The following is a 24,909-nucleotide window of genomic DNA, read 5'->3' on the forward strand; positions in this document are numbered from 1 at the left end:
AATGTTTCTTAATGGCAAAAATTATATGCTAAATGTCTTGTTATAACTTATTGTATCGATATAAAAGTCTAAATTCATAATGTATCTCGAAATTTCTTCCAGTTTCATTTTTTCCACGTTGCAGATTATGAATAGGCACTCATATAGCACGACTTTAACCTAGTCCTTCTCAGCTTTTCGGACACTCAGGAATTAAATAAGACGGTTATCTCCCAACACAGGAAATATCACTAACAAGATTTAAAACCTTTCAATATCATACTAATCTTATTCCCTTACAGTGTTCATTTACATCTTGTTTTCTTGTCAGTCATAACAATAAAGGTTGAAATTTAGTCCAGTTTATTAATTTTATATTAAAAAAAGCCCTCTTGATTGATTGATTACGATATTTAGGTCTTGAAGACCAAGCGCCGGAACCCATCAGGATTATTCAGCGCCGTAATGAAGGTGAAATTTACAAATTAATGATATGATTGATAATGAATACGTGAATGATGATATACTAGTAAAATTCAGTGTTAAAATATGAACGTAAAAAATGAAGAATGATATTTGATAGAACCAACAAAAAAAGAATGATATTTGATAGAACCAACAAAAAATAAATATATATTGAACTTTCACATTCAAAATATATACTTAGTATATGAATAAATGTGACCAAAATCTTCATTAAATATACTGAAATCATATCTCACTAAAATAACCAGACTATTTCAGATAGCCCAAAAGGTTATCTACTATAACGTCATTATTTAAAACTTCTAAGACAGTCTTCCAAGTTAGTACTTTGCCCTAGGGCGAATAAATTTAGGACAGTGCACCAGCATGTGCTCAACGGATAGCTGATCACCACAGTGAGCAAAAACTGGGGCACTGGCTCCCTCTAAAATATAGCTATGAGTGAAGCAGGTAAGGCCAATCCTAAGCCGTGTTAGGGTGGCCTCAAATCTTCTGCTACAATTAAAACCCGAACTCAAAAAATTCCATACTTTTTCTAATGTTTCTGTACTTCCTATTTGTTGATAAAATAGAGGAAGTCCATCTCTGCTTCCATTTTGTTCGAATGTATCGTCTGATAATTGGACGCATATCCAAATGTGGCACCTTATTAGTTAAGAAATCACATCTTGCAGCATCCTTTACTTTACTATCAGCTAGTTTGTTCCCTTCTACATCAGTGTGCATAGGAATGTGCTGCCACATGTACTGTTTCAGAGCATTCCTTCATTTTATCTCTCTCATGCCACACCCGAATCGTTATTGATAGCAGTTACATTTCTCTTTCATGTTATTAAACCACTTACAACATCTGCAACTACATCAATCACATTTTTTATACCTTCAGTATGGACTGAAGTGAATGAAAAGGCTTTCCCGTACCGGGAATCGAACCCGGCCTCACGGGTGAGAGCCGCGTATCTAGCCACTAGACCACACGGGACATGCTCATTAACATTTAACACACAAAAATTCTTTCCTTTCATCAACCTAAATTTCCTTTTCCTTTAATACCAAACACTTTTAACATTCTTTAATGATATTAACTCTGAAAGGATAGAGTCTACTGGATGGTGTTATCAGAATTAAGCTGTATTTTGCAACTGGACCATCATCCAAAGTATTAAAGCGATTCAGTGTTACGTTCGAAAATTATTAGTGTTCAAAAGATGTTAATATGTAATATTTCTTAACGGCAGAAAATTGTATGCTAAATGTCTTGTTATAACTTATTGTATCGATATAAAAGTCTAAATTCATAATGTATCTCGAAATTTCTTCCAGTTTCATTTTTTCCACGTTGCAGATTATGAATGGGCACTTATATAGCAATAAAATTTCCACGTTGCGGATTACGACTCCTTTGATAACTTAACCTGGTCCCTCTAACATATAGCTATGAGTGAAGCGGGTAAAGCGAATCCTTAGTCGAGTTAGGATTGTTTCAAATCTTCTGTTACCATTAAAACCAGAACTCCAAAAATCCATACTTTTTCTAATGTTTCTGTACTTCCTATTTGTTGATAAAATAGAGGAAGTCCATCTCTGCTTCCATTTTGTTTCAATGTATCGTCTGATAATTGGACTCATATCCAAATGTGGCACCTTATTAGTTAAGAAATCACATCTTGCAGCATCCTTTGCTTTACTATCAGCTAGTTTGTTCCCTTCTACATCAGTGTGCCCAGGAATGTGCTGCCACCTGTACTGTTTCAGAGCATCCCTTCATTTTATCTCTGTCATGCCACACCCAACTCGATATTGATAGCAGTTACATTTCTCTTTCATATTATTAAACCACTTACAACATCTGCAATTACATCAATCACATTTTTTATACCTTCAGTATAGACTGAAGTGAATGAAAAGGCTTTCCCGTACCGGGAATCGAACCCGGGCCTCTCGGGTGAGAGCCGCGTATCCTAGCCACTAGACCACACGGGACATGCTCATTAACATTTAACACAAAAAAATTCTTTCCTTTCATCAACCTAAATTTCTCTTTTTCTTTAGTACCAAAAACTTTTAACATTATTTAATGATACTAACTCTGAAAGGATAGAGTCTACTGGATGGTGTTATCAGAATTAAGCTGTATTTTGCAACTGGACCATCATCCAAAGTGTTAAAACGATTCAGTTTTACGATCAAAAATTATTAGTGTTCAAAAGGTGTGCAATGTTTCTAAATGGCAAAAATTATATGCTAAATGTCTTGTTACAACTTATTGTATCGATATAAAAGTCTAAATTCATAATGTATCTAGAATTTTCTTTCAGTTTCATTTTTTCCACGTTGCGGATTATGAATGGGCACTCATATAGCACGACTATAACCTGGTCCTTCTCAGCCTTTCGGACACTCAGGAATTAAATAAGACGGTTATCTTCCACCACCGGAAATATCACTAACAAGATTTAATGCCTTTCAATAGTATGATGAACTTATTCCCTTACAGTGTTCATTTACATCTTGTTTTCTTGTCAGTCATAACAATAAAGGTTGAAGTTTAGTCCAGTTTATTAATTTTATATTAAAAAAAGCCCTCTTGATTGATTGATTACGATATTTAGGTCTTGAAGACCAAGCGCCGGAACCCATCAGGATTATTCAGCGCCGTAATGAAGGTGAAATTTACAAGTTAATGATATGATTGATAATGAATACGTGAATGATGATATACTAGTAAAATTCAGTGTTAAAATATGAACGTAAAAAATGAAGAATGATATTTGATAGAACCAACAAAAAAAGAATGATATTTGATAGAACCAACAAAAAATAAGTATATATTGAACTTTCACATTCAAAATATATACTTAGTATATGAATAAATGTGACTAAAATCTTCATTAAATATACAGAAATCATATCTCACTAAAATAACCAGACTATTTCAGATAGCCCAAAAGGTTATCTACTATAACGTCATTATTTAAAACTTCTAAGACAGTCTTCCAAGTTAGTACTTTGCCCTAGGACGAATAAATTTAGGACAGTGCACCAGCATGTGCTCAACGGATAGCTGACCACCACATTGAACGAAAACTGGGGCACTGGCTCCCTCTAAAATATAGCTATGAGTGAAGCAGGTATGGCCAATCCTAAGCCGTGTTAGGATGGTCTCAAATCTTCTGCTACAATTAAAACCCGAACTCAAAAATTCCATACTTCTTCTAATGTTTCTGTACTTCCTATTTGTTGATAAAATAGAGGAAGTCCATCTCTACTTCCATTTTGTTCGAATGTATCGTCTGATAATTGGACGCATATCCAAATGTGGCACCTTATTAGTTAAGAAATCACATCTTGCAGCATCCTTTGCTTTACTATCAGCTAGTTTGTTCCCTTCTACACCAAAGGGCCCAGGAATGTGCTGCCACCTGTACTGTTTCAGAGCATCCCTTCATTTTATCTCTCTCATGCCACACCTGAATCAATATTGATAGCAGTTACATTTCTCTTTCATGTTATCAAAGCACTTACAACATCTCCAATGAGATCAGGCAAATTTTTATACCTTCAGTATGGACAGAAGTGAATGAAAAGGCTTTCCCGTACCGGGAATCGAACCCGGGCCTCGCGGGTGAGAGCCGCGTATCCTAGCCACTAGACCACACGGGACATGCTCATTAACATTTAACAAAAAAATTCTTTCCTTTCATCAACCTAAATTTCCCTTTTCCTTTAATACCAAACACTTTTAACATTATTTAATTATATTAACTCTGAAAGGATTGAGTCTACTGGATGGTGTTATCAGAATTAAGCTGCATTTTGCAACTGGACCATCATCCAAAGTGTTAAAGCGATTCAGTTTTACGTTCGAAAATTTTTAGTGTTCAAAAGATGTGTAATATTTCTTAATGGCAGAAAATTGTATGCTAAATGTCTTGTTATAACTTATTGTATCGATATAAAAGTCTAAATTCATAATGTATCTCGAAATTTCTTCCAGTTTCATTTTTTCCACGTTGCAGATTATGAATGGGCACTTATATAGCACGACTTTAACCTGGTCCTTCTCAGCTTTTCGGACACTCAGGAATTAAATAAGACGGTTATCTCCCAACACAGGAAATATCAATAACAAGATTTAATGCCTTTCAATATTTTGAGAACCTTATTCCCTTACAGTGTTCATTTACATCTTGTTTTCTTGTCAGTCATAACAATAAAGGTTGAAATTTAGTCCAGTTTATTAATTTTATATTAAAAAAGCCCTCTTCATTGATTGATTATGATATTTAGGTCTTGAAGACCAAGCGCCGGAACCCATCAGGATTATTCAGCGCCGTAATGAAGGTGAAATTTACAAATTAATGATATGATTGATAATGAATACGTGAATGATGATATACTAGTAAAATTCAGTGTTAAAATATGAACATAAAATTTGATAAAACCAATAACAAAAGAATGATATTAGATAGAACCAACAAAAAATAAGTATATATTGAACATTTATATTCAAAATATATACTTAGTATATGAATAAATGTGACTAAAATCTTCATTAAATATACTGAAATCATATCTCAATAAAATAACCAGACTCTTTCCAGATAACCCAAAAGGTTATCTACCATAACGTCATTATTTAAAACTTCTAAAATAGTCTTCCAGTTAGTAAGTACTTTGCCGTAGGGCGAATAAATTTAGGACAGTGCACCAGCATGTGCTCAACGGATAGCTGACCACCACAGTGAGCACAAACTGGGGCACTGGCTCCTCTAACATATAGCTATGAGTGAAGCGGGTAAGGCCAATCCTAAGTCGTGTTAGGATTGTCTCAAATCTTCTGTTACAATTAAAACCCGAACTCAAAAATCCATACTTTTTCTAATGTTTCTGTACTTCCTATTTGTTGATAAAATAGAGGAAGTCCATCTCTGCTTCCATTTTGTTTCAATGTATCGTCTGATAATTGGACGCATATCCAAATGTGGCACCTTATTAGTTAAGAAATCACATCTTGAAGCATCCATTACTTTACTATCAGCTAGTTTGTTCCCCTCTACATCAGTGTGCCCAGGAATGTGCTGCCACATGTACTGTTTCAGAGCATCCCTTCATTTTATCTCTCTCATGCCACACCCGAATCGTTATTGATAGCAGTTACATTTCTCTTTCATGTTATTAAACCACTTACAACATCTGCAACTAGATCAATCACATTTTTATACCTTCAGTATGGACTGAAGTGAATGAAAAGGCTTTCCCGTACCGGGAATCGAACCCGGGCCTCGCGGGTGAGAGCCGCGTATCCTAGCCACTAGACCACACGGGACATGCTCATTAACATTTAAACACAAAAATTCTTTCCTTTCATCAACCTAAATTTCCCTTTTCTTTAGTACCAAACACTTTTAACATTATTTAATGATACTAACTCTGAAAGGATAGAGTCTACTGGATGGTGTTATCAGAATTAAGCTGTATTTTGCAACTGGACCATCATCCAAAGTGTTAAAGCGATTCAGTTTTACGTTCGAAAATTATTAGTGTTCAAAAGGTGTGTAATGTTTCTTAATGGCAAAAAATTATATGCTAAATGTCTTGTTATAACTTATTGTATCGATATAAAAGTCTAAATTCATAATGTATCTAGAAATTTCTTTCAGTTTCATTTTTTCCACGTTGCGGATTATGAATGGGCACTCATATAGCACGACTTTAACCTGGTCCTTCTCAGCCTTTCGGACACTCAGGAATTAAATAAGACGGTTATCTTCCACCACCGGAAATATCACTAACAAGATTTAATGCCTTTCAATAGTATGATAAACTTATTCCCTTACATTGTTCATTTACATCTTGTTTTCTTGTCAGTCATAAGAATAAAGGTTGAAATTTAGTCCAGTTTATTAATTTTATATTAAAAAAGCCCCTTGATTGATTGATTACGATATTTAGGTCTTGAAGACCAAGCGCCGGAACCCATCAGGATTATTCTGCACCGTAATGAAGGTGAAATTTACAAATTAATGATATGATTGATAATGAATACGTGAATGATGATATACTAGTAAAATTCAGTGTTAAAATATGAACGTAAAAATGAAGAATGATATTTGATAGAACCAACAAAAAAGAATGATATTTGATAGAACCAACAAAAAATAAGTATATATTGAACTTTTACATTCAAAATATATACTTAGTATATGAATAAATGTGACCAAAATCTTCATTAAATATACTGAAATCATATCTCACTAAAATAACCAGACTATTTCAGATAGCCCAAAAGGTTATCTACTATAACGTCATTATTTAAAACTTCTAAGACAGTCTTCCAAGTTAGTACTTTGCCCTAGGACGAATAAATTTAGGACAGTGCACCAGCATGTGCTCAACGGATAGCTGACCACCACATTGAACGAAAACTGGGGAACTGGCTCCCTCTAAAATATAGCTATGAGTGAAGCAGGTAAGGCCAATCCTCAGCCGTGTTAGGATGGCCTCAAATCTTCTCTACAATTAAAACCCGAACTCCAAAAATTCCATACTTTTTCTAATGTTTCTGTACTTCCTATTTGTTGATAAAATAGAGGAAGTCCATCTCTGCTTCCATTTTGTTCGAATGTATCGTCTGATAATTGGACGCATATCCAAATGTGGCACCTTATTAGTTAAGAAATCACATCTTGCAGCATCCTTTACTTTACTATCAGCTAGTTTGTTCCCTTCTACATCAGTGTGCATAGGAATGTGCTGCCACATGTACTGTTTCAGAGCATTCCTTCATTTTATCTCTCTCATGCCACACCCGAATCGTTATTGATAGCAGTTACATTTCTCTTTCATGTTATTAAACCACTTACAACATCTGCAACTACATCAATCACATTTTTATACCTTCAGTATGGACTGAAGTGAATGAAAAGGCTTTCCCGTACCTTTTCCGGGAATCGAAACCTGGCCCTCACGGGTGAGAGCCGCGTATCTAGCCACTAGACCACACGGGACATGCTCATTAACATTTAACACACAAAAATTCTTTCCTTTCATCAACCTAAATTTCCCTTTTCCTTTAATACCAAACACTTTTAACATTCTTTAATGATATTAACTCTGAAAGGATAGAGTCTACTGGATGGTGTTATCAGAATTAAGCTGTATTTTGCAACTGGACCATCATCCAAAGTATTAAAGCGATTCAGTGTTACGTTCGAAAATTATTAGTGTTCAAAAGATGTGTAATATTTCTTAACGGCAGAAAATTGTATGCTAAATGTCTTGTTATAACTTATTGTATCGATATAAAAGTCTAAATTCATAATGTATCTCGAAATTTCTTCCAGTTTCATTTTTTCCACGTTGCGGATTATGAATGGGCACTTATATAGCACGACTTTAACCTGGTCCCTCTAACATATAGCTATGAGTGAAGCGGGTAAAGCCAATCCTTAGTCGAGTTAGGATTGTTTCAAATCTTCTGTTACCATTAAAACCAGAACTCCAAAATCCATACTTTTTCTAATGTTTCTGTACTTCCTATTTGTTGATAAAATAGAGGAAGTCCATCTCTGCTTCCATTTTGTTTCAATGTATCGTCTGATAATTGGACTCATATCCAAATGTGGCACCTTATTAGTTAAGAAATCACATCTTGCAGCATCCTTTGCTTTACTATCAGCTAGTTTGTTCCCTTCTACATCAGTGTGCCCAGGAATGTGCTGCCACCTGTACTGTTTCAGAGCATCCCTTCATTTTATCTCTGTCATGCCACACCCAACTCGATATTGATAGCAGTTACATTTCTCTTTCATATTATTAAACCACTTACAACATCTGCAATTACATCAATCACATTTTTTATACCTTCAGTATAGACTGAAGTGAATGAAAAGGCTTTCCCGTACCGGGAATCGAACCCGGGCCTCGCGGTGAGAGCCGCGTATCTAGCCACTAGACCACACGGGACATGCTCATTAACATTTAACACAAAAAATTCTTTCCTTTCATCAACCTAAATTTCTCTTTTTCTTTAGTACCAAACACTTTTAACATTATTTAATGATACTAACTCTGAAAGGATAGAGTCTACTGGATGGTGTTATCAGAATTAAGCTGTATTTTGCAACTGGACCATCATCCAAAGTGTTAAAACGATTCAGTTTTACGATCGAAAATTATTAGTGTTCAAAAGGTGTGCAATGTTTCTAAATGGCAAAAAATTATATGCTAAATGTCTTGTTACAACTTATTGTATCGATATAAAAGTCTAAATTCATAATGTATCTAGAATTTTCTTTCAGTTTCATTTTTTCCACGTTGCGGATTATGAATGGGCACTCATATAGCACGACTATAACCTGGTCCTTCTCAGCCTTTCGGACACTCAGGAATTAAATAAGACGGTTATCTTCCACAACCGGAAATATCACTAACAAGATTTAATGCCTTTCAATAGTATGATAAACTTATTCCCTTACAGTGTTCATTCACATCTTGTTTTCTTGTCAGTCATAACAATAAAGGTTGAAGTTTAGTCCAGTTTATTAATTTTATATTAAAAAAGCCCTCTTGATTGATTGATTACGATATTTAGGTCTTGAAGACCAAGCGCCGGAACCCATCAGGATTATTCAGCGCCGTAATGAAGGTGAAATTTACAAATTAATGATAGATATGATTGATAATGAATACGTGAATGATGATATACTAGTAAAATTCAGTGTTAAAATATGAACGTAAAAAATGAAGAATGATATTTGATAGAACCAACAAAAAAAGAATGATATTTGATAGAACCAACAAAAAATAAGTATATATTGAACTTTCACATTCAAAATATATACTTAGTATATGAATAAATGTGACTAAAATCTTCATTAAATATACTGAAATCATATCTCACTAAAATAACCAGACTATTTCAGATAGCCCAAAAGGTTATCTACTATAACGTCATTATTTAAAACTTCTAAGACAGTCTTCCAAGTTAGTACTTTGCCCTAGGACGAATAAATTTAGGACAGTGCACCAGCATGTGCTCAACGGATAGCTGACCACCACATTGAACGAAAACTGGGGCACTGGCTCCTCTAAAATATAGCTATGAGTGAAGCAGGTAAGGCCAATCCTAAGCCGTGTTAGGATGGTCTCAAATCTTCTGCTACAATTAAAACCCGAACTCAAAAATTCCATACTTCTTCTAATGTTTCTGTACTTCCTATTTGTTGATAAAATAGAGGAAGTCCATCTCTACTTCCATTTTGTTCGAATGTATCGTCTGATAATTGGACGCATATCCAAATGTGGCACCTTATTAGTTAAGAAATCATCTTGCAGCATCCTTTGCTTTACTATTCCAGCTAGTTTGTTCCCTTCTACACCAAGGGCCCAGGATGTGCTGCCACCTGTACTGTTTCAGAGCATCCCTTCATTTTATCTCTCTCATGCCACACCTGAATCAATATTGATAGCAGTTACATTTCTCTTTCATGTTATTAAACCACTTACAACATCTCCAATGAGATCAATCAATTTTTTATACCTTCAGTATGGACAGAAGTGAATGAAAAGGCTTTCCCGTACCGGGAATCGAACCGGGCCTCGCGGGTGAGAGCCGTATCCTAGCCACTAGACCACACGGGACATGCTCATTAACATTTAACACAAAAAAAATTCTTTCCTTTCATCAACCTAAATTTCCCTTTTCCTTTAATACCAAACACTTTTAACATTATTTAATGATATTAACTCTGAAAGGATAGAGTCTACTGGATGGTGTTATCAGAATTAAGTTGCATTTTGCAACTGGACCATCATCCAAAGTGTTAAAGCGATTCAGTTTTACGTTCGAAAATTATTAGTGTTCAAAAGGTGTGTAAATTTCTTAATGGCAGAAAATTGTATGCTAAATGTCTTGTTATAACTTATTGTATCGATATAAAAGTCTAAATTCATAATGTATCTAGAAATTTCTTTCAGTTTCATTTTTTCCACGTTGCAGATTATGAATGGGCACTCATATAGCACGACTTTAACCTGGTCCTTCTCAGCTTTTCGGACACTCAGGAATTAAATAAGACGGTTATCTTCCCAACACAGGAAATATCAATAACAAGATTTAATGCCTTTCAATATTATGATAAACTTATTCCCATACAGTGTTCATTTACATCTTGTTTTCTTGTCAGTCATAACAATAAAGGTTGAAATTTAGTCCAGTTTATTAATTTTATATTAAAAAAGCCCTCTTGATTGATTGATTACGATATTTAGGTCTTGAAGACCAAGCGCCGGAACCCATCAGGATTATTCAGCGCCGTAATGAAGGTGAAATTTACAAATTAATGATATGATTGATAATGAATACGTGAATGATGATATACTAGTAAAATTCAGTGTTAAAATATGAACGTAAAAAATGAAGAATGATATTTGATAGAACCAACAAAAAATATTTGATAGAACCAACAAAAATAAGTATATATTGAACTTTTACATTCAAAATATATACTTAGTATATGAATAAATGTGACTAAAATCTTCATTAAATATACAGAAATCATATCTCACTAAAATAACCAGACTATTTCAGATAGCCCAAAAGGTTATCTACTATAACGTCATTATTTAAAACTACAAGACAGTCTTCCCAGTTAGTACTTTGCCCTAGGGCAGAATAAATTTAGGACAGTGCACCAGCATGTGCTCAACGGATAGCTGACCACCACATTGAACAAAACTGGGGCACTGGCTCCCTCTAAAATATAGCTATGAGTGAAGCAGGTAAGGCCAATCCTAAGCCGTGTTAGGATGGTCTCAAATCTTCTGCTACAATTAAAACCCGAACTCAAAAATTCCATACTTTTTCTAATGTGTCTGTACTTCCTATTTGTTGATAAAATAGAGGAAGTCCATCTCTACTTCCATTTTGTTTCAATGAATCGTCTGATAATTGGACGCATATCCAAATGTGGGACCTTATTAATTAAGAAATCACATCTTGCAGCATCCTTTACTTTACTATCAGCTAGTTTGTTCCCTTCTACACCAGTGTGCCCAAGAATGTGCTGCCACCTGTACTGTTTCAGAGCATCCCTTCATTTTATCTCTCTCATGCCACACCTGAATCGTTATTGATAGCAGTTACATTTCTCTTTCATGTTATTAAACCACTTACAACATCTGCAACTACATCAATCACATTTTTATACCTTCAGTATGGACTGAAGTGAATGAAAAGGCTTTCCCGTACCGGGAATCGAAACCGGGCCTCGCGGGTGAGAGCCAAGCGTATCCTAGCCACTAGACCACACGGGACATGCTCATTAACATTTAACACAAAAAAATTCTTTCCTTTCATCAACCTAAATTTCCTTTTCCTTTAGTACCAAACACTTTTAACATTATTTAATGATACTAACTCTGAAAGGATAGAGTCTACTGGATGGTGTTATCAGAATTAAGCTGTATTTTGCAACTGGACCATCATCCAAAGTGTTAAAGCGATTCAGTTTTACGATCGAAAATTATTAGTGTTCAAAAGATGTGTAATGTTTCTTAATGGCAGAAAAAATTATATGCTAAATGTCTTGTTACAACTTATTGTATCGATATAAAAGTCTAAATTCATAATGTATCTAGAAATTTCTTTCAGTTTCATTTTTTCCACGTTGCGGATTATGAATGGGCACTTATATAGCACGACTTTAACCTGGTCCTTCTCAGCTTTTCGGACACTCAGGAATTAAATAAGACGGTTATCTTCCAACACCGGAAATATCACTAACAAGATTTAATGCCTTTCAATATTATGATAAACTTATTCCCTTACAGTGTTCATTTACATCTTGTTTTCTTGTCAGTCATAACAATAAAGGTTGAAATTTAGTCCAGTTTATTAATTTTATATTAAAAAGCCCTCTTGATTGATTGATTACGATATTTAGGTCTTGAAGACCAAGCGCCGGAACCCATCAGGATTATTCAGTGCCGTAATGAAGGTGAAATTTACAAATTAATGATATGATTGATAATGAATACGTGAATGATGATATACTAGTAAAATTCAGTGTTAAAATATGAACGTAAAAATGAAGAATGATATTTGATAGAACCAAACAAAAAAGAATGATATTTGATAGAACCAACAAAAAATAAGTATATATTGAACTTTTATATTCAAAATATATACTTAGTATATGAATAAATGTGACTAAAATCTTCATTAAATATACTGAAATCATATCTCACTAAAATAACCAGATTCTTTCAGATAACCCAAAAGGTTATCTACTATAACGTCATTATTTAAAACTTCTAAAATAGTCTTCCAAGTAAGTACATTTTGCCTAGGCGAATAAATTTAGGACAGTGCACCAGCATGTGCTCAACGGATATTTTATGACCACCACAGTGAGCACAAAACTGGGGCACTGGCTCCTCTCAACATATAGCTATGAGTGAAGCGGGTATGGCCAATCCTAAAGTCGTGTTAGGATGTCTCAAATCTTCTGTTACCATTAAAACCCGAACTCTAAAAATCCATACTTTTTCTAATGTTTCTGTACTTCCTATTTGTTGATAAAATAGAAGTCCATCTCTACTTCCATTTTGTTCGAATGTATCGTCTGATAATTGGACGCATATCCAAATGTGGCACCTTTATTAGTTAAGAAATCACATCTTGCAGCATCCTTTGCTTTACTATCAGCTAGTTTGTTCCCTTCTACACCAGTGTGCCCAGGAATGTGCTGCCACATGTACTGTTTCAGAGCATCCCTTCATTTTATCTCTCTCATGCCACACCTGAATCAATATTGATAGCAGTTACATTTCTCTTTCATGTTATTAAAGCACTTACAACATCTGCAATTAGATCAATCACATTTTTTATACCTTCAGTATGGACTGAAGTGAATGAAAAGGCTTTCCGTACCGGGAATCGAACCCAGGCCTCGCGGGTGAGAGCCGCGTATCCTAGCCACTAGACCACACGGGACATGCTCATTAACATTTAACACAAAAAATTCTTTCCTTTCATCAACCTAAATTTCCTTTTTCCTTTAGTACCAAACACTTTTAACATTATTTAATGATATTAACTCTGAAAGGATAGAGTCTACTGGATGGTGTTATCAGAATTAAGCTGTATTTTTAACTGGACCATCATCCAAAGTGTTAAAACGATTCAGTTTTACGTTCGAAAATTATTAGTGTTCAAAAAGATGTGTAATGTTTCTTAATGGCAGAAAATTGTATGCTAAATGTCTTGTTATAACTTATTGTATCGATATAAAAGTCTAAATTCATAATGTATCTCGAAATTTCTTTCAGTTTCATTTTTTTCCACGTTGCGGATTATGAATGGGCACTTATATAGCACGACTTTAACCTGGTCCTTCTCAGCCTTTTCGGACACTCAGGAATTAAATAAGACGGTTATCTTCCACCACAGGAAATATCACTAACAAGATTTAATGCCTTTCAATATTATGATAAACTTATTCCTTACAGTGTTCATTTACATCTTGTTTTCTTGTCAGTCATAACAATAAAGGTTGAAATTTAGTCCAGTTTATTAATTTTATATTAAAAAGCCCTCTTGATTGATTGATTACGATATTTAGGTCTTGAAGACCAAGCGCCGGAACCCATCAGGATTATTCAGCGCCGTAATGAAGGTGAAATTTACAAATTAATGATATGATTGATAATGAATACGTGAATGATGATATACTAGTAAAATTCAGTGTTAAAATATGAACGTAAAAATGAAGAATGATATTTGATTGATATTTGATAGAACCAACAAAAAATAAGTATATATTGAACATTTACATTCAAAATATATACTTAGTATATGAATAAATGTGACTAAAATCTTCATTAAATATACTGAAATCATATCTCAATAAAATAACCAGACTTTTCAGATAGCCCAAAAGGTTATCTACCATAACGTCATTATTTAAAACTTCTAAAACAGTCTTCCCAGTTAGTTAGTACTTTGCCCTAGGACGAATAAATTTAGGACAGTGCACCAGCATGTGCTCAACGGATAGCTGACCACCACATTGAACGAAAACTGGGGCACTGGCTCCCTCTAAAATATAGCTATGAGTGAAGCAGGTAAGGCCAATCCTAAGCCGTGTTAGGATTGTTTCAAATCTTCTGTTACAATTAAAACCCGAACTCCAAAAATCCATACTTTTTCTAATGTTTCTGTACTTCCTATTTGTTGATAAAATAGAGGAAGTCCATCTCTGCTTCCATTTTGTTTCGAATGTATCGTCTGATAATTGGACGCATATCCAAATGTGGCACCTTATTAGTTAAGAAATCACATCTTGCAGCATCCTTTGCTTTACTATCAGCTAGTTTGTTCCCTTCTACATCAGTGTGCCCAGGAATGTGCTGCCACATGTACTGTTTCAGAGCATCCCTTCATTTTATCTCTCTCATGCCACACCTGAATCGTTATTGATAGCAGTTACATTTCTCTTTCATGTTATTAAACCACTTACAACATCTGCAACTACATCAATCACATTTTTATACCTTCAGTATGGACTGAAGTGAATGAAAAAGGCTTTCCCGTACCGGGAATCGAACCTGGGCCTCGCGGGTGAGAGCCATATCTAGCCACTAGACCACACGGGACATGCTCATTAACATTTAACACAAAAAAATTCTTTCCTTTCATCAACCTAAATTTCCCTTTTCCTTTAGTACCAAACACTTTTAACATTATTTAATGATATTAACTCTGAAAAGGATAGAGTCTACTGGATGGATTGTTATCATAAATTAAGCTTGTATTTTGCAACTGGACCATCATCCAAAGTGTTAAAGCGATTCAGTTTACGTTCGAAAATTATTAGTGTTCAAAAAGATGTGTAATATTTCTTAATGGCTTATTAGTTAAGAAAATTGTATGCTAAATGTCTTGTTATAACTTATTGTATCGATATAAAAGTCTAAATTCATAATGTATCTCGAAATTTCTTTCCAGTTTCATTTTTTTTATGAATTCATATAGCACGACTTTAACCTGGTCCTTCTCAGCCATTTCGGACACTCAGGAATTAAATAAGACGGTTATCTTCCAACACAGGAAATATCACTAACAAGATTTAATGCCTTTCAATATTATGATAAACTTATTCCCTTACAGTGTTCATTTACATCTTGTTTTCTTGTCAGTCATAACAATAAAGGTTGAAATTTAGTCCAGTTTATTAATTTTATATTAAAAAGCCCACTTGATTGATTGATTACGATATTTAGGTCTTGAAGACCTAGCGCCGGAACCCATCAGGATTATTCAGCACCGTAATGAAGGTGAAATTTACAAATTAATGATATGATTGATAATGAATACGTGAATGATGATATACTAGTAAAATTCAGTGTTAAAATATGAATAAAAAATGAAGAATGATATTTGATAGAACCAACAAAAAAGAATGATATTTGATAAACAAAAATAAGTATATATTGAACTTTTACATTCAAAATATATACTTAGTATATGAATAAATGTGACTAAAATCTTCATTAAATATACTGAAATCATATCACTAAAATAATAGACTATTTCAGATAGCCCAAAAGGTTATCTATATGTCATTATTTAAAACTTCTAAGACAGTCTTCCAAGTTAAACTTTCTAGGACGAATAAATTTAGGACAGTGCACCAGCATGTGCTCAACGGATTACCATTTAAAACTGGCTCCCTCTAAAATATAGCTATGAGTGAACAGGTCAATCCTAAGCCGTGTTAGGATGGTTTTGAACTCAAAAATCCATACTTTTTCTAATGTTTCTGTACTTCCTATTTGTTGATAAAATAGAGGAAGTCCATCTCTTCTTCCATTTTGTTTTGAATGTATCGTCTGATAATTGGACTGCATATCCAAATGTGGCACCTTATTAGTTAAGAAATCACATCTTGCAGCATCCTTTGCTTTACTATCAGCTAGTTTGTTCCCTTCTACATCAGTGTGCCCAGGAATGTGCTGCCACATGTACTGTTTCAGAGCATCCCTTCATTTTATCTCTCTCATGCCACACCCGAATCGTTATTGATAGCAGTTACATTTCTTTCATGTTATTAAAACCACTTACAACATCTGCAATTCATCAATCACATTTTTTTATACCTTCAGTATGGACTGAAGTGAATGAAAAGGCTTTCCCGTACCGGGAATCGAACCCGGGCCTCGCCTCGGATGAGAGCCGCATCTAGCCACTAGACCACACGGGACATGCTCATTAACATTTAACACAAAAAATTCTTTCCTTTCATCAACCTAAATTTCCCTTTTCCTTTAATACCAAACACTTTTAACATTATTTAATGATATTAACTCTGAAAGGATAGAGTCTACTGGATGGTGTTATCAGAATTAAGCTGTATTTTGCAACTGGACCATCATCCAAAGTGTTAAAGCGATTCAGTTTTACGTCGAAAATTATTAGTGTTCAAAAGGTGTGTAATGTTTCTTAATGGCAGAAAATTATATGCTAAATGTCTTGTTATAACTTATTGTATCGATATAAAAGTCTAAATTCATAATGTATCTAGAAATTTCTTTCAGTTTCATTTTTTCCACGTTGTGGATTATGAATGGGCACTCATATAGCACGACTTTAACCTGGTCCTTCTCAGTTTCGGACACTCAGGAATTAAATAAGAAGGTTATCTTCCACCACAGGAAATATCACTAACAAGATTTAATGCCTTTCAATAGTATGATAAACTTATTCCCTTACAGTGTTCATTTACATCTTGTTTTCTTGTCAGTCATAACAATAAAGGTTGAAATTTAGTCCAGTTTATTAATTTTATATTAAAAAAGCCCTCTTGATTGATTGATTACGATATTTAGGTCTTGAAGACCAAGCGCCGGAACCCATCAGGATTATTCAGCACCGTAATGAAGGTGAAATTTACAAATTAATGATATGATTGATAATGAATACGTGAATGATGATATACTAGTAAAATTCAGTGTTAAAATATGAACGTAAAATGAAGAATGATATTTGATAGAACCAACAAAAAATAATGATATTTGATAGAACCAACAAAAATAAGTATATATTGAACTTTCACATTCAAAATATATACTTAGTATATGAATAAATGTGACTAAAATCTTCATTAAATATACTGAAATCATATCTCACTAAAATAACCAGACTATCTTCAGATAGCCCAAAAGGTTATCTACTATAACGTCATTATTTAAAACTTCTAAGACAGTCTTCCAAGTTAGTACTTTGCCCTAGGACGAATAAATTTAGGACAGTGCACCAGCATGTGCTCAACGGAAGCTGACCACCACATTGAACAAAAACTGGGCACTGGCTCCTCTAAAATATAGCTATGAGTGATTAATGGTAAGGCCAATCCTAAGCCGTGTTAGGATGGTCTCAAATCTTCTGCTACAATTAAAACCCGAACTCCAAAAATCCATACTTTTTCTAATGTTTCTGTACTTCTATTTGTTGATAAAATAGAGGAAGTCCATCTCTCTTCCATTTTGTTTCGTAATGTATCGTCTGATAATTGGACGCATATCCAAATGTGGCACCTTATTAGTTAAGAAATCACATCTTGCAGCATCCTTTACTTTACTATCAGCTAGTTTGTTCCTTATCCACCAGTGTGCCCAGGAATGTGCTGCCACATGTACTGTTTCAGAGCATCCCTTCATTTTATCTCTCTCATGTACACACCTGAATCGTTATTGATAGCAGTTACATTTCTCTTTCATGTTATTAAACCACTTACAACATCTGCAATTAGATCAATCACATTTTTTATACCTTCAGTATGGACTGAAGTGAATGAAAAGGCTTTCCCGTACCGGGAATCGAACCCAGGCCTCGTGGTGAGAGCCGTATCCTAGCCACTAGACCACACGGGACATGCTCATTAACATTTAACACAAAAAAATTCTTTCCTTTCATCAACCTAAATTTCCCTTTTTTCCTTTAGTACCAAACACTTTTAACATTATTTAATGATATTAACTCTGAAGGAAGGAGAGTCTACTGGATGGTGTTATCAGAATTAAGCTGTATTTTGCAACTGGACCATCATCCAAAGTGTTAAAGCGATTCAGTTTTACGTTCGAAAATTATTAGTGTTCAAAAGATGTGTAATGTTTCTTAATGGCAAAAAATTATATGCTAAATGTCTTGTTATAACTTATTGTATCGATATAAAAGTCTAAATTCATAATGTATCTATTAATTTAAAAATTTCTTTCAGTTTCATTTTTTCCACGTTGCGGATTATGAATGGGCACTCATATAGCACGACGGATTATTAACCTGGTCCTTCTCAGCCTTTCGGACACTCAGGAATTAAATAAGACGGTTATCTTCCACCACAGGAAATATCACTAACAAGATTTAATGCCTTTCAATAGTATGATGAACTTATTCCCTTACAGTGTTCATTTACATCTTGTTTTCTTGTCAGTCATAACAATAAAGGTTGAAATTTAGTACAGTTTATTAATTTTATATTAAAAAAGCCCTCTTGATTGATTGATTACGATATTTAGGTCTTGAAGACCAAGCGCCGGAACCCTACAGGATTATTCAGCGCCGTAATGAAGGAGAAATTTACAAATTAATGATATGATTGATAATGAATACGTGAATGATGATATACTAGTAAAATTCAGTGTTAAAATATGAACGTAAAAATGAAGAATGATATTTGATAGAACCAACAAAAAGAATGATATTTGATAGAACCAACAAAAAATAAGTATATATTGAACTTTTATATTCAAAATATATACTTAGTATATGAATAAATGTGACTAAAATCTTCATTAAATATACAGAAATCATATCTCACTAAAATAACCAGACTATTTCAGATAACCCAAAAGGTTATCTACTATAACGTCATTATTTAAAACTTCTAAGACAGTCTTCCAAGTTAGTACTTTGCCCTAGGACGAATAAATTTAGGACAGTGCACCAGCATGTGCTCAACGGATAGCTGACCACCACAGTTCAAAAAAACTGGGGGCACTGGCTCCCTCTAAAATATAGCTATGAAAAGCAGGTAAGGCCAATCCTAAGCCGTGTTAGGATGGTCTCAAATCTTCTGTTACAATTAAAATGTTTTGAACTCCAAAAATCCATACTTTTCTAATGTTTCTGTACTTCCTATTTGTTGATAAAATAGAGGAAGTCCATCTCTACTTCCATTTTGTTTCAAACAATCGTCTGATAATTGGACGCATATCCAAATGTGGCACCTTATTAGTTAAGAAATCACATCTTGCAGCATCCTTTGCTTTACTATCAGCTAGTTTGTTCCTTCTACATCAGTGTGCCCAGGATGTGCTGCCATGTACTGTTTCAGAGCATCCCTTCATTTTATCTCTCATGCCACACCTGAATCAATATTGATAGCAGTTACATTTCTCTTTCATGTTATTAAACCACTTACAACATCTGCAATTAGATCAATCACATTTTTATACCTTCAGTATGGACTGAAGTGAATGAAAAGGTTTTCCCGTACCGGGAATCGAACCCAGGCCTCATGGGTGAGAGCCGCATATCTAGCCACTAGACCACACGGGACATGCTCATTAACATTTAACACAAAAAATCTTTCCTTTCATCAACCTAAATTTCCCTTTTCCTTTAGTACCAAACACTTTAACAATATTTAATGATATTAACTCTGAAAGGCTAGAGTCTACTGGATGATGTTATCAAAATTAAGCTGTATTTTGCAACTGGACCATAATCCAAAGTGTTAAAGCGATACAGTTTTACGTTCAAAAATTATTAGTGTTCAAAAGGTGTGTAATGTCTCTTAATGGCAGAAAATTATATGCTAAATGTCTTGTTATAACTTATTGTATCGATATAAAAGTCTAAATTCATAATGTATCTAGAAATTTCTTTCAGTTTCATTTTTTCCAAATTGCGGATTATGAATGGGCACTCATATAGCTTTGACTTTAACCTGGTCCTTCTCTGTCATTTGCACACTCAGGAATTGAATAAGAAGGTTATCTTCCAACACAGGAAATATCACTAACAAGATTTAAAGCCTTTCAATATTATGATAAGCTTATTCCCTAACAGTGTTCATTTACATCTTGTTTTCTTGTCAGTCATAACAATAAAGGTTGAAATTTAGTCCAGTGTGTTAATTTTATATTAAAAAAGCCCTGCTGATTGATTGATTATGATATTTAGGTCTTGAAGACGAAGCGCTGGAACCCGTCAGGATTATTCAGTGTTGTAATGAAGGTGAAATATACAAATTAATGATATGATTGATAATGAATAGGTGAATGATGATATACTAGTAAAATTCAGTATTAAAATATGAACGTAAAATATGAAGAATGATATCTGATAGAACCAACAAAAAATAAGTATATATTGAACTTTCACATTCAAAATATATACTTAGTATATTAATAAATGTGACTAAAATCTTCATTAAATATACTGAAATCATATCTCACTAAAATAACCAGACTATTTCAGATAACCCAAAAGGTTATCTACCTTAACGTCATTATTTAAAACTTCTAAAATAGTCTTCCAAGTTAGTAAGTACTTTGCCCTAGGACGAATAAATTTAGACAGTGCACCAGCATGTGCTCAACGGATAGCTGACCACCACATTGAGCGAAAACTGGGGCACTGGCTCCTTCTAACATATAGCTATGAGTGAAGCGGGTAAGGCCAATCCTAAGCCGTGTTAGGATGGTCTCAAATCTTCTGTTACAATTCAAACCCGAACTCCAAAAATCCATACTTTTTCTAATGTTTCTGTACTTCCTATTTGTGGATAAAATAGGGGAAGTCCATCTCTGCTTCCATTTTGTTCGAATGTATCGTCTGATAACTGGACGCATATCCAAATGTGGCACCTTATTAGTTAAGAAATCACATCTTGCAGCATCCTTTGCTTTACTATCAGCCAGTTCGTTCCCTTCTACACCAGAGTGCCCAGGAATGTGCTGCCACATGTACTGTTTCAGAGCATCCCTTCATTTTATCTCTCTCATGCCATAGCCGAATCGATATTGATAGCAGTTACATTTCTCTTTCATGTTATTAAAGCACTTACAACATCTGCAATTAGATCAATCACATTTTATATACCTTCAGTATGGACTGAAGTGAATGAAAAGGCTTTCCCGTACCGGGAATCGAACCCGGGCCTCGCGGGTGAGAGCCGCATATCCTAGCCACTAGACCACACGGGACATGCTCATTAACATTTAACAAAAAAAAAATTCTTTACTTTCATCAACCTAAATTTCCCTTTTCCTTCAATACCAAAAACTTTAACAATATTTAATGATATTAAATCTGAAAGGCTAAGGCCTACTAGATAGTGTCATCAAAATTCAGCTGTATTTTGCAACTGGACCATTATACAAAGTGTTAAAGCGATTCAGTTTACGTTCGAAAATTATTAGTGTTCAAAAGATGTGTAATATTTCTTAATGGCAGAAAATTGTATGCTAAATGTCTTGTTATAACTTATTGTATCGATATAAAAGTCTAAATTCAAATATATCTCGAAATTTCTTCCAGTTTCATTTTTTCCACGTTATGGATTATGAATGGGCACTATATAGCTCGACTTTAACCTGGTCCTTCTCAGCTATTTCGGACACTCAGGAATTAAATAAGAGTTAGATTGTTTATCTTCCAACACAGGAAATATCACTAACAAGATTTAAAGCCTTTCAATATTATGATAAACTTATTCCATTTGTTTCAATTACAGTGTTCATTTTACATCTTGTTTTCTTTTGTCAGTCATAACAATAAAGGTTGAAATTTAGTCTGTTTCAGTCCCTTATTTAATTTTATATTAAAAAAGCCCTCATCTGATTGATTGATTATGATATTTAGGTCTTGAAGACCAAGCGCGGGAAACCCATGAGACTTATTCAGCGCCATAAATAAAGGTGAAATTTACAAATTAATGATATGATTGATAATGAATACGTGAATGATGATATACTAGTAAAGCTTATTTTCACTTGTTAAAATATGAACGTAAAAAATGAAGAATGATATTTGATAGAACCAACAAAAAATAAATATATATTGAACTTTACATTCAAAATATATACTTAGTATATGAATAAATGTGACTTAAAATCTTCATTAAATATACTGAAATCATATCTCACTAAAATAACCAGATTATTTCAGATAACCCAAAAGGTTATCTACCAGTCATAACGTCATTATTTATTAAAAACTTCTAAAATAGTCTTCCCAGTTAGTAAGTACTTTTGCCTAAGGCGAAATAAATTTAGGACAGTGCACCAGCATGCTCAACGGATAGATTGACCACCACAGTGAGCACAAACTGGGGCACTGGCTCCCTCTAAAAATATAGCTATGAGTGAAGAACCAAGTAAGGCCAATCCTAAGCTGTGTTAGGATGGTCTCAAATCTTCTGTTACAATTAAAACCTGAACTCCAAAAATCCATACTTTTTCTAATGTTTCTGTATTTCCTATTTGTGGATAAAATAGGGAAGTCCATCTCTGCTGCCATTTTGTTCGAATGTATCGTCTGATAACTGGACGCATATCCAAATGTGGCACCTTATTAGTTAAGAAATCACATCTTGCAGCATCCTTTGCTTTACTATCAGCCAGTTTGTTTCCTTCTACCATCAGTGTACTTTAGGAATGTGCTGCCACATGTACTGTTTCAGAGCATCCCTTCATTTTATCTCTCTCATGCCATACCTTGAATCGATATTGATAGCAGTTGCATTTCTCTTTCATGTTATTAAACCACTTACAACATCTGCAATTACATCAATCACATTTTTTATACCTTCAGTATGGACTGAAGTGAATGAAAAGGCTTTCCCGTACCGGGAATCGAACCCGGGCCTCGCGGGTGAGAGCCGCGTATCTAGCCACTAGACCACACGGGACATGCTCATTAACATTTAACACACAAAAATTCTTTCCTTTCATCAACCTAAATTTCCCTTTTCCTTTGGTACAAACAAACAATATTTAATGATATTTTTAACATTATTTTTTAATGATATTAACTCTGAAAGGATAGAGTATACTGGATGGTGTTATCAGAATTAAGCTGTATTTTGCAACTGGACCATCATCCAAAGTGTTAAAGTGATTCAGTTTACGTTCGAAAATTATTAGTGTTCAAAAGATGTATAATGTTTCTTAATGGTAAAATTATATGCTAAATGTCTTCTTATAACTTATTGTATCGATATAAAAGTCTAAATTCATAATATATCTCGAAATTTTTTCAGTTTCATTTTTTCCACGATACATTTTGCGGATTATGAATAGGCACTCATTATAGCACGACGATATAACCTGGTCCTTCTCAGAGTGGGCACTTTCAGGACACTCAGGAATTAAATAAGACGGTTATCTTCCAACACAGGAAATATAAATAACAAGATTTAATGCCTTTCAATATTATGATAAACTTATTCCCTTACAGTTTTCATTTAAATCTTGTTTTCTTGTTAGTCATAACAATAAAGGTTGAAATTTTGTCCAGTTTGTTAATTTTATATTAAAAAAGCCCCCTAGATTGAGTGATTATGATATTTAGGTCTTGAAGACCAAGCGCTGGAACCCATCAGGATTATTCAGCGCCGTAATAAAAGTGAAATTTACAAATTAATGATATGATTGATAATGAATAGGTGAATGGTGATATACTAGTAAAATTCAGTGTTAAAATATGAACGTAAAAAATGAAGAATGATATTTGATAGAACCAACAAAAAAAGAATGATATTTGATGGAACCAACAAAAAATAAGTATATATTGAACTTTTACATTAAAAATATATACTTAGTATATTAATAAATGTGACTAATATCTTCATTAAATATACTGAAATCATATCTCATTACAATAACCAGACTCTTTCAGATAACCCAAAAGGTTATCTACCTTAACGTCACTACTTAAAACTTCTAAAATAGTCTTTCCAGTTAGTAAGTACTTTGCCCCAAGGCAAGTAAATTTAGGACAGTGCACCAGCATGTGCTCAACGGATAGCTGACCACCGCAGTGAGCACAAACTGGGGCACTGGCTCCCTCTAACATATAGCTATGAGTGAAGCGGGTAAGGCCAATCCTAAGCCGTGTTAGGATGGTCTCAAATCTTCTGTTACCATTAAAACCCGAACTCCAAAAATCGATACTTTTTCTAATGTTTCTGTACTTCCTATTTGTGGATAAAATAGGGGAAGTCCATCTCTCCTACCATTCTGTACAAATGTATCGTCTGATAACTGGAAGCATATCCGAATGTGGCACCTTATTAGTTAAGAAATCACAACTTGCAGCATCCTTTGCTTTACTATCAGCCAGTTCGTTCCCTTCTACAACAGTGTGCCCAG

General features: G+C 34.1%; 6 non-coding genes across 6 annotated transcripts; all 6 read right to left on the minus strand.

Annotated features, from left to right (window-relative positions):
• Positions 1 to 2,376: 2,376 nt before the first annotated feature.
• Positions 2,377 to 2,448, minus strand: TRNAE-CUC (transfer RNA glutamic acid (anticodon CUC)). Its single transcript has one exon. It is a non-coding gene; the product is annotated as a tRNA-Glu (tRNA).
• Positions 2,449 to 4,056: 1,608 nt separating this feature from the next.
• On the minus strand, positions 4,057 to 4,128 carry TRNAE-CUC (transfer RNA glutamic acid (anticodon CUC)). The gene has a single exon. It is a non-coding gene; the product is annotated as a tRNA-Glu (tRNA).
• Positions 4,129 to 5,722: 1,594 nt separating this feature from the next.
• TRNAE-CUC (transfer RNA glutamic acid (anticodon CUC)) lies at positions 5,723 to 5,794 on the minus strand. Its single transcript has one exon. It is a non-coding gene; the product is annotated as a tRNA-Glu (tRNA).
• A 7,599-nt stretch (positions 5,795 to 13,393) lies between these two features.
• TRNAE-CUC (transfer RNA glutamic acid (anticodon CUC)) lies at positions 13,394 to 13,465 on the minus strand. The gene has a single exon. It is a non-coding gene; the product is annotated as a tRNA-Glu (tRNA).
• Positions 13,466 to 21,669: 8,204 nt separating this feature from the next.
• Positions 21,670 to 21,741, minus strand: TRNAE-CUC (transfer RNA glutamic acid (anticodon CUC)). The gene has a single exon. It is a non-coding gene; the product is annotated as a tRNA-Glu (tRNA).
• A 1,635-nt stretch (positions 21,742 to 23,376) lies between these two features.
• Positions 23,377 to 23,447, minus strand: TRNAE-CUC (transfer RNA glutamic acid (anticodon CUC)). Its single transcript has one exon. It is a non-coding gene; the product is annotated as a tRNA-Glu (tRNA).
• Positions 23,448 to 24,909: the final 1,462 nt, after the last annotated feature.

This window comes from Macrobrachium rosenbergii, chromosome 17, assembly GCF_040412425.1.
Source record: "Macrobrachium rosenbergii isolate ZJJX-2024 chromosome 17, ASM4041242v1, whole genome shotgun sequence".
NCBI lineage: Eukaryota > Metazoa > Arthropoda > Malacostraca > Decapoda > Palaemonidae > Macrobrachium > Macrobrachium rosenbergii.